The sequence below is a fragment of the Lissotriton vulgaris genome, chromosome 2_1, assembly GCF_964263255.1.
Source record: "Lissotriton vulgaris chromosome 2_1, aLisVul1.2, whole genome shotgun sequence".
NCBI classification, from domain to species: domain Eukaryota; kingdom Metazoa; phylum Chordata; class Amphibia; order Caudata; family Salamandridae; genus Lissotriton; species Lissotriton vulgaris.
In genome coordinates this window covers 249,127,873-249,141,463 of record NC_141687.1, presented here as the reverse complement: position 1 = coordinate 249,141,463, position 13,591 = coordinate 249,127,873, and the positions used below count along the sequence as shown (strand labels likewise).

Genomic DNA, 13,591 nt, shown 5'->3' with positions numbered 1-13,591 from the left:
ACCCCAGTGTGCCTGACCTAAGCCTAACACGTGAAAGGGGAGTAAGTAAGTAGCTTTAAGTTAAGTTGGTTTTGCCAAGGTTTGTTTCAAGAATTCTCGTCTAAGGGTTTAGTCAACACCATACCTCTGAATAGAATGATGGAGGATTGGTATCTCCTTCAGGGGTCTCTCTCGATATCCCAGTCACCCGCGAGGGTAAACCGGAAACGCCGTGGCTGGATTTCTCTGCACGAGAAAGGCAGCGGGTCTCTTCAGCGCGTCGAGGAAGGAGGGGGGACAGCGTCCGCGGGCAGCTGGAATCTGCTGGATGTCTTCGCAGAGGGACGGCTGTTCAGCTCCTTAAGCGTACTGCACCATAGTTCGCGCTGTAGCGGCGATAATGGTATCAGCAGCTTCACCACCACAGGATAGCAGGCTGCAGCGACAGAGTGCTAGATTTACCAACACAGGGTCATGCAGGCAGCTGGCATCAGCAACAGGCAACGAACATTGCTTAAGGCAACGTTGGTAATATTTATACCTGACAGGTGCCGGGTTTGACGCAAGTTTGCTGGACATAAGACGTCAATTAAAGATGTCACTAGGAAGTGATAGTTATCAGTTGCTCATTAGAGTTCCATTACTAATCAAAACATAGCAAGCGGGGATTTCCAGGTTTGCTAGGTTTTTATCTTGTTGAAGAACTCGGAGTGTTATCTAGGAATATCAGATAGTGACTGCTGCTCTGTCATTGCACTAATTGGTCGCAAAGGAAGTAGCAGAGAGTCATGCTGGAATGTGGCTCTGTTCGTGTGAAGCCAGAGATGACTTTTCAGAAAATCGCACTTGAACGGTTATGCCAATATAGGGAATAAATGGATTTATAGCCGAATAGGGGCATAAGGTCACAGTATCGATCAGGAACCTAGATAAACACGCAACAGTAGCTCTTTAGCCGTACTTAGATAGCCTGAATTTCTACCTTCAGTTCAGAGGCTATTCGGCTGGCAGTGTTTAATATAAGCACAATCCAGTCTCTGGTGCATCGCCAAGAGACCTTGGACCAGTCGATTTTTAATGTTTTATCATCGAGGAAAATATAAGGTTCATTCCGAACCACCAGACCTGGTGGGGCTGTATTTACTCTCAGGTACTCGGACATGAGTAGTCCATGGAGGGCAGTTTTTATTTGCGTCCTCCTTAGTTCCTCTAATTCATCCCAGTCGTTGTTGCTGGTGGATGATACAGCAGAGTTTAGGCCCTCAAAGGTGCCTAGTGATGACATGAGATTGGAAATCTCATCTTCCGTGAAGGCAAGGCCCAGGTTGGCCATTCTCCAGTTAGTCTCTTTTTTTATTTTCAATGGAACCCTTCGAGAAAGCGTAAGTGGAGTGTAGAGGCTCAGCAGGTGGTGTGAAGATATCGGTTTCAGTAACTTCCGCAGCTGCACGCTGCCCGTAAAGATCCAAAAACAATTGAAGTATAGAGGTAGTGGTGATAGAATCACCCTCCAAAAAGGTATGCAAAAACAAAGAGATTCTATCAATGTGAAAGAAGTGAATATTTTTTGTTTTTCAACTTTGCAGTGAAAAGGTAGTGAGAGAGACTCTTTGCAGATGGCAAATGGAGAGCACTATGTGTTTTTAAAATACCCCTCACACACTAAGAATCCCTTAGTGTCATGCTTCATCATGGGGTCTTCCCGTCCCTCGGCGGGGCGTGCTACGAGCTACGCGGGAGCACTTAATTCGTGATGGTAGGCTATGTGTAGTGTAAGGACAGTGATGAGTGGTAAGTGATAGGGGTGTAGGGACCTAAATAAGTGAATGCAAAAATATTAAAATTTTAAAAATTCCCTGGCTAGTGGAAAAAATTAATTTAATGGATTCCCTAGCTGGGAACAATAGAAAGGGGTTCGTGGAGTAGAACAGAGTATGTTAACTACGTCGTCGACATGACATGTTTCGTAAGCAGTCCCCTACTGCTTACTCATCAGGACCTCTAGTTATCCCTACTAAAAATACTCAATTCTAAATAAGTATGATATGCCTACAATATACTATCGGTCTTCCGATCAGTACGCCCTTTGGGAGGATCTTCTGTCGCAGTTGCAGGGGAGGATTCTTCTGTCAATGCACCGCCTTCTTGCATGGAGATTGAGCAGTGACAGTTGACAACGTTCGACCCTCCTCCCAACGTCTGCAATGTTATCTTGGCAGCCAGGCATCCCTTTGCCAAGACAGTTTACACCTGCCGCTGGGAAAAACATGTAGCCTGGTCTACAGAAAGACAAATCGATCCCCTTTCTGCCTCTTCCCTCCACCTTTCTCAGGTTCACCTGTTCATCCTTTCGCTTGCCCAGCGGGGCTGTGCTCTGGGCACTCTGGAGGGCTATCCCTCTACCCTTTCAGCTTTCCTGCAGTTGCCTGATCAGGCATCCCTCTTCAGATCCTATATTGTTAATAGGTTTCCGAGAGGTTTACAACATTTATTTCCACCTTCTCCCTTAATTATGCTCCAGTGGGACCTCAATCTCATTCTGACTTTCTTTATGTGCGCTCCCTTTAAGCCTCCGCAAAATTGTCCACTCAGGCTTCTTACCATCAAGGTCTTCTTGGTGGCGATAGCATCTGCCTGGAGGCCTCGTCATCGAAGCCTCTTTATCTTAACATCTATCCAGACAGACTGGTGCTTCATACGAGAGCTTCCTTTCTTCTGGAAGTGGTCAGTCATTCCATTTCACGTAGGCCAGTCCATCACTTTTCCTACTTTTTACGCACCCCCCCCCCCCCCTCCCCCACCAATCCTTCAAATGAAGAGGAGCGACTTCACCGTCTCGACCCAAAAAGAGCATTGTTGTTCTACCTGATTGCTCGTGAGAGTTTCAGGTTGACGGTCAACTGTTTGTGGCATGTGTCGGAGCGAAGAAGGGACAGGCCATACAGAAAAGGACAATCTCTCAGTGGATTGTACTGTGCATCAAAATTTGCTATCCATTGGCTAAAAAGCAACCCCGGAGGTGGCACTCATTCCACCAGAGCTAAAGCTGCAACCACTATTAGCACGTGGAGTTCCGGTCCTGGACAATTGCCAGGCAGCTGCATGGGCTTCTCTGCATACATTCACAAAACACTATTGTCTGGAAAGTCAAGTCCTATGGGATATACACTTTGCCCGTTCAGTCCTGCAGCTCTTCGTCATGTGAGTTTGGTCTGCAAACCCACTTCTGGGAAGGTATTGCTTGGGTATCTATTCTAACGTAGGGAATCTGCAGCTAGAAGTATTTATCAGATGTACAATATTTACCTTCAGTAAGACCTTATCTGATAGAGATGCTATTTAGCTGTAGAGTCCTTACTGAGCCACCCATCCTTTCTGCTCTGCAAACTGATTTCTAGGAACAAAGCTGTTCCCCTTTCAGGACCCTAGTTTTCTACACCAGTGGTCAGTTTACTCCTCACTACTAGCGTAAAAAAGTGACAAAGTAACTGACAATCAGTGTGTCTAGGTGGTGCCTATATAGGCACTGAAAATTTCACATCTGGCACGGACAACGCCAGTGACATCATGCAGAGCCGAACAATGGCACCTACTGGTGTGTGGGGGAACTGGTCACAAAGAAAATTACGGATCCACTCTGATGCCTGGGCATATTTCTAAGGTAATGAATCTGCAGCTAGAGAGTCTTTTAGATACAGCGTTACCGAAGGTAAGCAACTTGTTCTTTAGAGGTCCTTCTGTGAGTTCTTACTAGCAGTCTGTTCTCAAGATAAACAGCCAGAGAGCCGGATGAATACATTTTATTCGATTGCGCTGCAGTAGCCTGCGTTGTGTACCGAGTTGCAAATGTAATTACATCTGCACGAGTGGCAAATGTAATTACATCTGCAGGTGATGTGAAACCACTGTACCACAGCCAGTCTCCCAAGCTAGTTTTCGTGGTGCCTTTTCTCATAATGCTGGGGTGTCTGACTGTAACTAGATTTTTCTTTAAAATGCTTGTTTCTCTAAGGACTACCCAATTGTGCAGCCAACCTTTCTTCAGGATATAGTAGTAGGTTTAGAACTCAAATGCACTATGATAAAGTAATCACACAACAAGCTCAATATCAAGTCATAGCTATTTAATTTAAAATGAATAGGTCTTTATTTACAAGTTGGCAAATAAGCAACACAATAAAAACAAAAATAATTCAGGTTCATCTGAGAGACGACTCGTGCACTTTTAAAGAGCTTACATACTAAGGAGCTGTAATCAAAGTTGCATTTCAGTTTGTGGTCAAGGATTTTCTCTGGGCTGGAGTTTGTTTTTGCATGTCAACTATTGGCTCAAATGTACTCCTCATGGCTTTGTGAAGATGTCCTACACTGCCTAGGTATTTTTTCTGAACTGGCCTGTAGTCCGTTTGTTAAACTGCATCGCCTTGCCCTTTTAGTTTTTCTTAACATCCTTGTCTGTTTACCTTCCAATGAGCTCAACCATTCTGTAAGCACACTGAGGAGTCTCCGGTTTAACCATTTTATAACAGTTTAGCTTGGTCCTGTTATCAGGGGGACACTGACCACCTTTTGAGGGAATGGCTAGTGGCTTCCCTACTTGGGCTTTATGGATACAGAAAATGTCTTCCAGATTGCACATGGATAAAAACTGATGACCATAGTGAGAAGTCGAGGCACCTAGTTCAGCTCTTTTGTTCTATCTACAGTTTCTCTTGCTGCCGTTAAAACAACCTCTCCCCATTTCCTGGTTTGTGGCCTTTTCCCAAACGAGAGTTCCCAAACTAGAAATGTATGAACTTACCTTGTGCCTGAAGGTGTGCTGCCTTTGCCAGCCAAGGAGTACAATTACTCACCTCTAAGCCAGTTTTGTTAAACGTTTACAAAATGACGCTGAGGAGAAAAGGTAACCGGAAGGGGTAGACCCTCTCCATGATCGCAATTCTCATTTTGGATTAAACCCAGATCTAGGGAATCCTTGAGGCTTGACTTGTGGAGAGACAGTAGCCCCACCTGCCTCTGAAAGGCGCTGGGCTGAGCCTGCCAGAAGGAGTTACCTAACTAATGGGGAGAAAGCCCAAAGCTCTTTGGAAGAATCTGCATGCAGGGCTACCTCGAGGGCGGTGCGATTGGTGCCACTGCGCTGGGCGCTGACTTAAGGTGCGCCGTTTTCTCAAATATATGAAGGAATTAAAAGCACCTGTTGCAGCTTTCTTTGCCTCCAGAAATTTTCCGGCAACAATAAACATGTCAAGACCACTCTGGTGATTAATGGAGCTGCTGGACAGAGATAGACTTTTGTCTATTAGAGGTTTTGACTCATCATAAGGTAGCGTAGACGGTTTATGCTAGAAAACATGCGCGCCATGCAGATCACAACATGCATATATTATAAATAATTGAGTGGGTTACTGCTTTTGTCGGAAAGATCCTTTCATTTCTTGCATTTTAAAAGTTAAAATTCTAATATAGAACAGTTAGCTATTACCTGTCATCACAGAACCGCATGTAGGATTGTATGTGAGAGGGTGTGGATATGGAGACTTGAGGGGCGCTACTGTTAAAGAGTGGTGGTGAGGGAATACATTGAGCAGGTCATTGGGGGGAGCCAGCAAGCACTGTCGCACCAGGTGCCACCAGCACTAAAGCTGGCCCTTTCCGAATAGGGCGGTTTGACCAGCTATTCAGCCCATCCCAGCTCCTCTATGAAAAGCAGATTTACAGCACAGTTGAGGAACTACTCCATTGGCTACATATATTGTGAAGGATGCGCCTGCTATGCCCCAACCCACAACATGCACAATCTCTTCTTCAATCGGACCACACAGCAGCTGGATTTGGCTCTCATGGCTGGAGAGAATTGACTCTGGTTCAGAAACCATTGGAGTTCTTTCTCTAGCTGCTATTGTTCTGAAGATATCACTAGTTGAAGATAGCAACACCCCTTACCACAAACCGGACCAGCTATCATTAGCTGACGACAGTCCTAGTAACTGGTATGGGTGACCTGGTCCCATGGGTTCCTATCTACCATAACATCTTGACTCTGACCAGTGAGTGCGGAGTTGCAGACTGCTGGACCCCTCACTGAGTCAATAAGGATCATTAGTGGGAACCGTCCACTAACTTGTCAGCAATTTCCAAATCGTCTAGCTTATTGTAAATGGATTGTACACTTCATTGGCTAAACTGTGCTACACAGCCCTAATTAAGGTTTCATCGTGGATTATGACTTGATAGTAGGTTTTTTTGTGATTGAACCTTCTGGGGCTTTTTAGGTTTTATCTCTTCTAACCCACGATTTTGGACTGTTTTTCAAAGCTTTGACTCTATACACCAGCATCCTTGGGTATTCAGGAGGACAGGTCAATGTTGGACCTGAGTATCAGTAACTCTTTCTGTGTACTGTTAATCCCACTGCACATTTTTAAAGGGATTTGGATACTTCAAAAAGTCTAGAGATAACCTGAAGCATCACTTATTGGATAATAATGCCCACAGGGCAGAATGTTGAACTTATTTCTAAAGTCTAGTGCAAGAGACCTATAAAAGCATTAGGGTTGGTTCTCTAGCCAAGAATGGGGCTAATGCCTCGTTTTCTTTGTGTATCACAATTTTAACTGTGCTATTTTACTTCTCTTTAACCCTTTCGATGCTGATGACGAGCTCAGCTCGTCATGATGCACGGTTGAGCTGTGCTGATGACGAGCTGAGCTCGTCATGAATAAAGTAAAATATCAATTTCCAGCACAGGACGGGAAAACTGCTAGCAGCCAAGGTGTTAATTTGAGTAAAGAACTCCACATCACAATGCATTTACTGTCCACAACACCGATTCTTCTCTTATTACTTGCTGAGGGTTCAGCTTGCCATTGACCACGTACAGTGCTCTGCAGCCTTTTGGCTAGGTTTGCACTATATATAAAGTCTTTTTCTGTAAAGTACTGAACGGAGATCGATTGTGTTAAGTGTTATTTATTATTTTATGAATGTCATTGTGTCTCTAAACCCCTCCAGTCCCTTGTGTTACCTTTTCCTCTTTGACTGTGCTATTCTGAGCGTCTTTTCTAACTTCCTGATTCATTCAGTTGGAGTGCACTAATATGAAGGTCCTGGGGCAATAATGGCAATTGGTCTAATACACACAGGATAACAACTTGTAATCTCTGACTACCCTAAAAAACGCATCACATCTATGTTTCGCAGTGGCTCTTGGTGACTTTCTCAGTGGGTGTGGGCTCAGGCGCTTGACTCTCCAAAACACAAAAATACCAACGAAGGTGAACTGGAATTTTTAGACCACACGAAAAATTGCTTCTGGTTGGTAAAACAAACTGGCCCCTAACTTAAATTTCTAATGCCCAGTGAATTGGGCTCTGAGGGGAACTAGTAGTCAGTGACTGGGTGCTGGAAACATTTTATGAGGACCATTACAGCTCAAACTGATTCCAAAACAGTGTTTCATCAAAGGGGGTACGGGTGGTTTGAATGAATTTTGCACCGAATATAGGCTCTACAGAGTACTATCTTTTTGGTGCCAAGATCTTGTAAAGAACATGTTACAGTCAAATTTTCCCTGTGGCGGGACTTGAAATCCAGGGCACTGAATGATCCATCTCTCCCTTTGTCTTATGTCAGCAGACAACACAGAACTAGCAGGCAATGTCCTTCCACACCAGAGTACTTCCTTTACCTTCTGGTGTCACCTATGTGATCCAGTTCCGTCGTGGCTGTCTAACTGCACGTTGTTGTGGCTGCTGAGCAGGCTGAATTACTTGTTGTATGCAGCTTGCCCTTTATATGATATACCAAAAAGAGGTATATTGTGCAAAGAGTCCAGGTATTCCCTTACTAGTAGACAGGCGCTTCCTCTAGCAATCCCAAGGTGCTCTTCTAGGGGGTAGTATGGTCAAGCAGTCTTAGACTTTTCAGAGAAGAATGTTAGACATCTGCAAAATGTTCACACAGTCCATAAATGATGCACACGACTCAATAAGATCCACACCAATTTATAAACAACCATTGGAAATGCAATAGGTCTCGGATTTATTTGAGTTAGAGCTAATGGCATTGTAAATGGCAATGTCTTTTAGCCATGTGTTATGGAGTGTATGCATGTGGTGTGTAGTGGAATTATGTGGGTTGGATTTGAATTGTAGCAATTGTGACATGCTGCACTTTAGATGAATATATTTAAAAGTAAAGTGCACCATACTGTGATTGCTTTAATAGTTAATTGTGAATGCGTTAACAATTGATTTGTGCCCTGATGGCTGGTGGTGTGAATGCCTGTAGAAATTGTGCACTGATGGCTGGTGGGGTGTGTGCCTGTTGGAAGCGTGCACTGCCGGCTGGTGGTGTGTGTGCCTGGTGAAAGCGTCCACTGACGGCTGGTGGTGTGTGTGCATAGTGAAAGTGTGCACTGGTGGTGTGTGTGTGTGTTTGGTGAAAGCGTGCCCTGACCTCTGGTGGTGTGTGCCTGGTGGAAGCGTCCACTGACGGCTGGTGGTGTGTGTGCATAGTGAAAGTGTGCACTGATGGCTGGTGGTGTGTGTGTGTGTTTGGTGAAAGCGTGCACTGACCTCTGGTGGTGTGTGCCTGGTGGAAGCATGCACTGACGGCTGGTGGTGTTTGTGCCCGGTGAATGCGTGCACTGACGGCTGGTGGTGTTTGTGCCCGGTGAAAGCGTGCACTGACGGCTCGTGGTGTTTGTGCCCGGTGAAAGCGTGCACTGATGGCTGGGGGGGGGTGTTTGGTTGCGTGTGTGGTGGTTGAGTGTGTGGTGGTGAGTGTGGTCTTATGTGTGTGCTCTTGTGTGTGTGGTGGACTTAGTTCGAGTTTTCGTACCCTGCACACTAACCCACCCCCTACACACTGCTCCCCTACACACTCAAACAAAGTTCACCCTTCACACTCTGCTCACCCTGCACACTCACACAATGTTCACCCTGCACACTCGCACAATGTTTACCCTGCACAATGTTCACCCTGCACACTCGCACAATGTTCACCCTGCACACTCGCACAATGTTCACCCTGCACACTCGCACAATGTTCACCCTGCACACTCGCACAATGTTCACCCTGCACACTCGCACAATGTTCACCCTGCACACTCACACAATGTTCACCCTGCACACTCACACAATGTTCACCCTGCACACTGCTCACCCTACACACTCACACACTGCTCACCCTACACACACACACACACACACTGCCCACCCTACAAACTCACACAATGTTCACCCTGCACACTCACACATTGCTCACCCTACACACTCACACACTGCTCACCCTACACACTCTCACAATGTTCACCCTGCACGCTCACACACTGTTAACCTTGCATACTCACACACTGCTCACCCTGCATGCTCCCTTTCACGTGCTTCAAACATATCATGAAATATATCTACATATACTACAACGAATCAAGTAAGCTATGATTTTCAAATTTTGAACGTGCAAGACTTAAACATACGCCAGTAGGCCCTGTAGTGTTTCAGCAATTGCTCTTGAGGAAAGAATGGGTTGTTACGAAATGTGTTTGTGGTCACACTCCAAAGCTAATACCGACCCCAACCCTGTGACAATTGAACATTTATCGGGGCACAACCTGTAGCTAGTTTAGTTTCACCACTGTGCGTGTTTTTAAAGTTTCACTAATCATGTTCGTCATTATTCTCTTTAAGTTAACCTAATCTTTAAATCGATGTTTAAATCCTATTTCACGATGTTATCCTGCCCTGCCATTATTGGTGATATTTCTGTCATTTGTCTCTGCCTCGCATGTATGTCTCTTTTGATTTGCAAATGCAGGACCCCACAGATTGCATTTACAGGCCACGTACACAGACATGCATATTGTTTAAAGGGAAACCTCGTATTCCACTATGGGATTTCTGTCAAGAGTACTTACTGCTTGCTTGACACATGACATTAGCAAATCGAAAGTACAGATGAATCCCACCTTGACACCAGACTCGGAAGAGAAGTGATCTATGGAGGTATATATTTCACTCTCGAGGTTCCATTTCGAAATTAACAGCTTGAACTGGCAGCGTCTCGCCGCCCCCTCCAAAGTGAAATATCCTTGTATCACATTACATGCAATATATTATCTAACGCGTATTCCTTGATGTGGTGCATTTGTATCGTCCACTTTTCTGGACGGCAGCTGCAAAGTTATTATGGTGTGTAGACAGCATCGAAAATCATTCTTTCACAAATGTATTTACAAACGTGGTGGACATTGACCGGGTGTGATAGTACAGAGAAGGACAGCATACTTTGTTTTTCATTAGCTTATCACAATGTCCAAATTGAATTAAAATACCTGTTACCAATTCCCTAAAATGCCAACTATTCTCCTCCCCCTGCCTTGTAAATGTTTCTCTACCTCGCTAATTTACTTCCTGATAACAAATGCTTTAGTATCGCCCACGTGACAGCGTTATAACACTACTATTTCTTTGTTGTCTTAGGGAGTACCACTGTTCAGCTGCTGTTGACTGACACATATGAATTTTTGGGCCAAGTTGTTTCATTTTTAAACACTATTGTTATGTTTTGTAATATGTAATGTACCTTTAACTTTATGCATTCCACATTCTTTAGAATTAAGTGTACTGTGTTCCACTTGCCTTCGTGTGTTCTACTTTTATTCAGTTGACGCTTTCTGACTACGTGTCAGCTGTGTACCTGCTTGCTAAGGATTAAACCTATTACAACCTACATTGAAGTGTCATTCTTCAATTCTACAAGTGGCGACGAGGAAGGGATATTCTACTCTTCAACTTAAAAAAAAAATCGATTTTTATGGATCTGCAAGCAGAGACGACGTTACGGAGTATCTGGAGGTGCCTCTTAAAGAAATCGGAAAAACTTTCGAGCTGCTGAGCGGTGAGCACGTTTCCCTGAGCTTTGTGGAACAGTAAATATTTATTTTAATGAATATTGACACTCTTTAGAGCAAACGCGCATTGGATCCCTCACCGTTGCATTTTGAATAATGCCCTTTAGATTCTTCGCGCGTGACTGCCTCTGATGCTCATCCGCACGCTCGCAAGTTCTCAGAGTATCTCCAAAGTCTTGCTCCTACGTCAGACGTTCAACATGAACGTGTGCGTCATACGCGGCGGCCATTTTGGATTGGTCTAGCCTACTCGTAGTCAGAAAACGAACTAACTGACACAAATTAATTCAGCTGATTCAGTCACACAGGGAAGTGGCTATTTAAAACGCTTTTAAGGTATTTACAATCATTTCTTATATTATTTAAGAAATTCGACGTTTTGGCTTTTTTTTTGCTTTTACGATCTTTTACATTCCTGGATTTTAAACTCACTGGTGGTGAAGAAAGGACAGTGAAGGAAAGATTATTCTATATCTCTTGTTTCTCAACTAAATATTTGTTAATTTTTATTCTTTCCCTGAACAATTCCACCGGAATTCATCGCATTTTTATTATATTTTATTTGGAAATGAGTCAACAAACTTTCTCTTTGAGTAATCCGCAAGACTTTTGGTCCAAAGGTTCTTCACCAGACTTAAAATGGTTGGAGTGGAAGGACTATTTTCTGAATTACATGGAGACTGTGGACTCTGATGGCAAAATGTCTGCAGAACAAAAGAAACGCATCCTTTTGCACTCTTTAGGTCCACAAGGTCTTAAGTGCTATAATCAGATGAACAAACCTGTTGTTGGGTCTGGGGACAGTAATGTTTTTATTATTGCTCTATCGAATTTAGATAAGTATTTTGCCCCCCAAGGTTTGTACTGGTATTACGCGGTACAAATTTTTTCAGAGGAAGCAATCCAAGAATGAAAGTGTTGATGACTATGTGGGTGAGTTAAAAAAGATGGGGAATGATTGTGCGTTTGGTGTATTACTAGATGATTTAATTCGAGATCAGGTAGTCATGCATGCAAACAATCCTGCAATTCAGGAACGTTTATGGATGAATGGCGACGCCTGTCTAGATGACATCTTAGCCTTAGTTCGTAAAGCTGAAACTTCTAGCAGGTGTGCTAGTGCCTTCAAATCTGATAGCACTACGAAAGATATAGTTGCTAAAGTTAGCTCCAACTATAAAAAAAATCAGCAATTTCAAACAAAAAAAATGAAACTTGGGCAAAACCTAAAATGAATGGTGAGACTCCTAAATGTTACAGGTGTGGGAGTTCTGAGCATTTGGCTTTTGCTAAGTCGTGTCCGGCTAAGAAGAGTAAATGTGGTGCGTGTGGTCTGTATGGCCATTATACCAAGGCATGTAGAAGGAGGACTAAGATTGTCAAATGCATTCAAGAGGATATTGACTCTGATAACAACTCTTCCAGTGGTGATGATCAAGCCTCTGAATGTGCAGTAGTCCTAAAAAAGAAACTCCTTCTCAATATTCAGGATGTATGTTTATTGGTTGACAATAAGCCTGAATGTTGAATGCACATAGGAGGTGTGCATGTTAAAGTTTACGCGGACTCTGGCTCGCCTTACACAATTGTAAATGAGGATGTTTGGCGTAGCAATTTTGTTGACCAAATTGGTTCAAATTTATCCTCTCCTGATATTGACCCAGAAGGTTATAATAGTGGGAAGATTGATATCATTGGTTTTCGTTGGTTGAAATTTGAATTCAAGAATCTCAAATCTTATGGTAAGTTATACATTTCAAAAAAAGGACCATCTGTTTTAGGATGGAAAGATCAGGGTGATTTACATATAATCCTTGATCCCAATTCAGTCGAAAAGGTTCTAGTAATGGATGAAGGGACCAAGACCGGTGATGTACTGATAAGGAAATTTCCTTCTGTTTTTCAGAAGACAATTGGCAAATTAAAGGATTTTGAACATAAGATAATCTTAAAGGATGATGCAGTTCCCAAAATTCATAAGGTCAGAAGTGTCCCTATTGCCTTAAGACAAGATGTTCCGTCTGAGCTTGATAGATTAGTCTCCTCTGACATCATTGAACCTATTGAGGCATCTGCTTGGGTTTCTCCTTTGGTTGTGGTGAAACGTGCAAACAGAAAATTGAGACTCTGTGTGGATTTGCGCCATTTGAATGATAATATTGGGGTGGATCAGTTTCCCTTACCAAAAATAAATGAGATGTTAGCTTTGCTCGATGGTGCTAAGTGGTTCAACACAATTGATTTATCTGCCGCATACCACCAGATTCCTTTATTTAAAGACAGCAAGCAATACACTGCTTTTATAACTCCGCAAGGTTGTTTTCAGTTTAAGAGAATGCCTTTCGGCTTAGCTTCAGCAGCTGCTGTTTTTCAGCGCTTAATGCACAGGTTGTTCTCCACTGTTAAAAACACAAAAAAAATTCAGGATGATATTCTCATTTTTGGGAAACACAAAGAGGAGCATGATAAAACTTTAGAAAAAGTATTGAGCATTTTGGGGGAAAAGGGTCTGACAATTGAGTTTTCAAAATGTACATTTGCCAGTGATCATGTTACCTATTTAGGTCATGTTATTGACTGTGAGGGGATTAAACCTAAGCCTAACCTCATTGACGCTATCAAATGCGCTCCATCTCTTAAAGGGAAAGATGATGCTAGCTCCTTCATTGGATTAGCTGAATTTTGTTCTAAATACAT

The 13,591-nt window shown here is 43.4% G+C and overlaps 1 protein-coding gene across 6 annotated transcripts in view; it reads left to right on the top strand.

Moving 5' to 3' along the window:
* Positions 1 to 13,591, top strand: part of CUEDC1 (CUE domain containing 1) — a 673,926-nt gene that overhangs the window by 559,666 nt on the left and 100,669 nt on the right. The gene's annotated exons all lie outside the window — the stretch shown is intronic.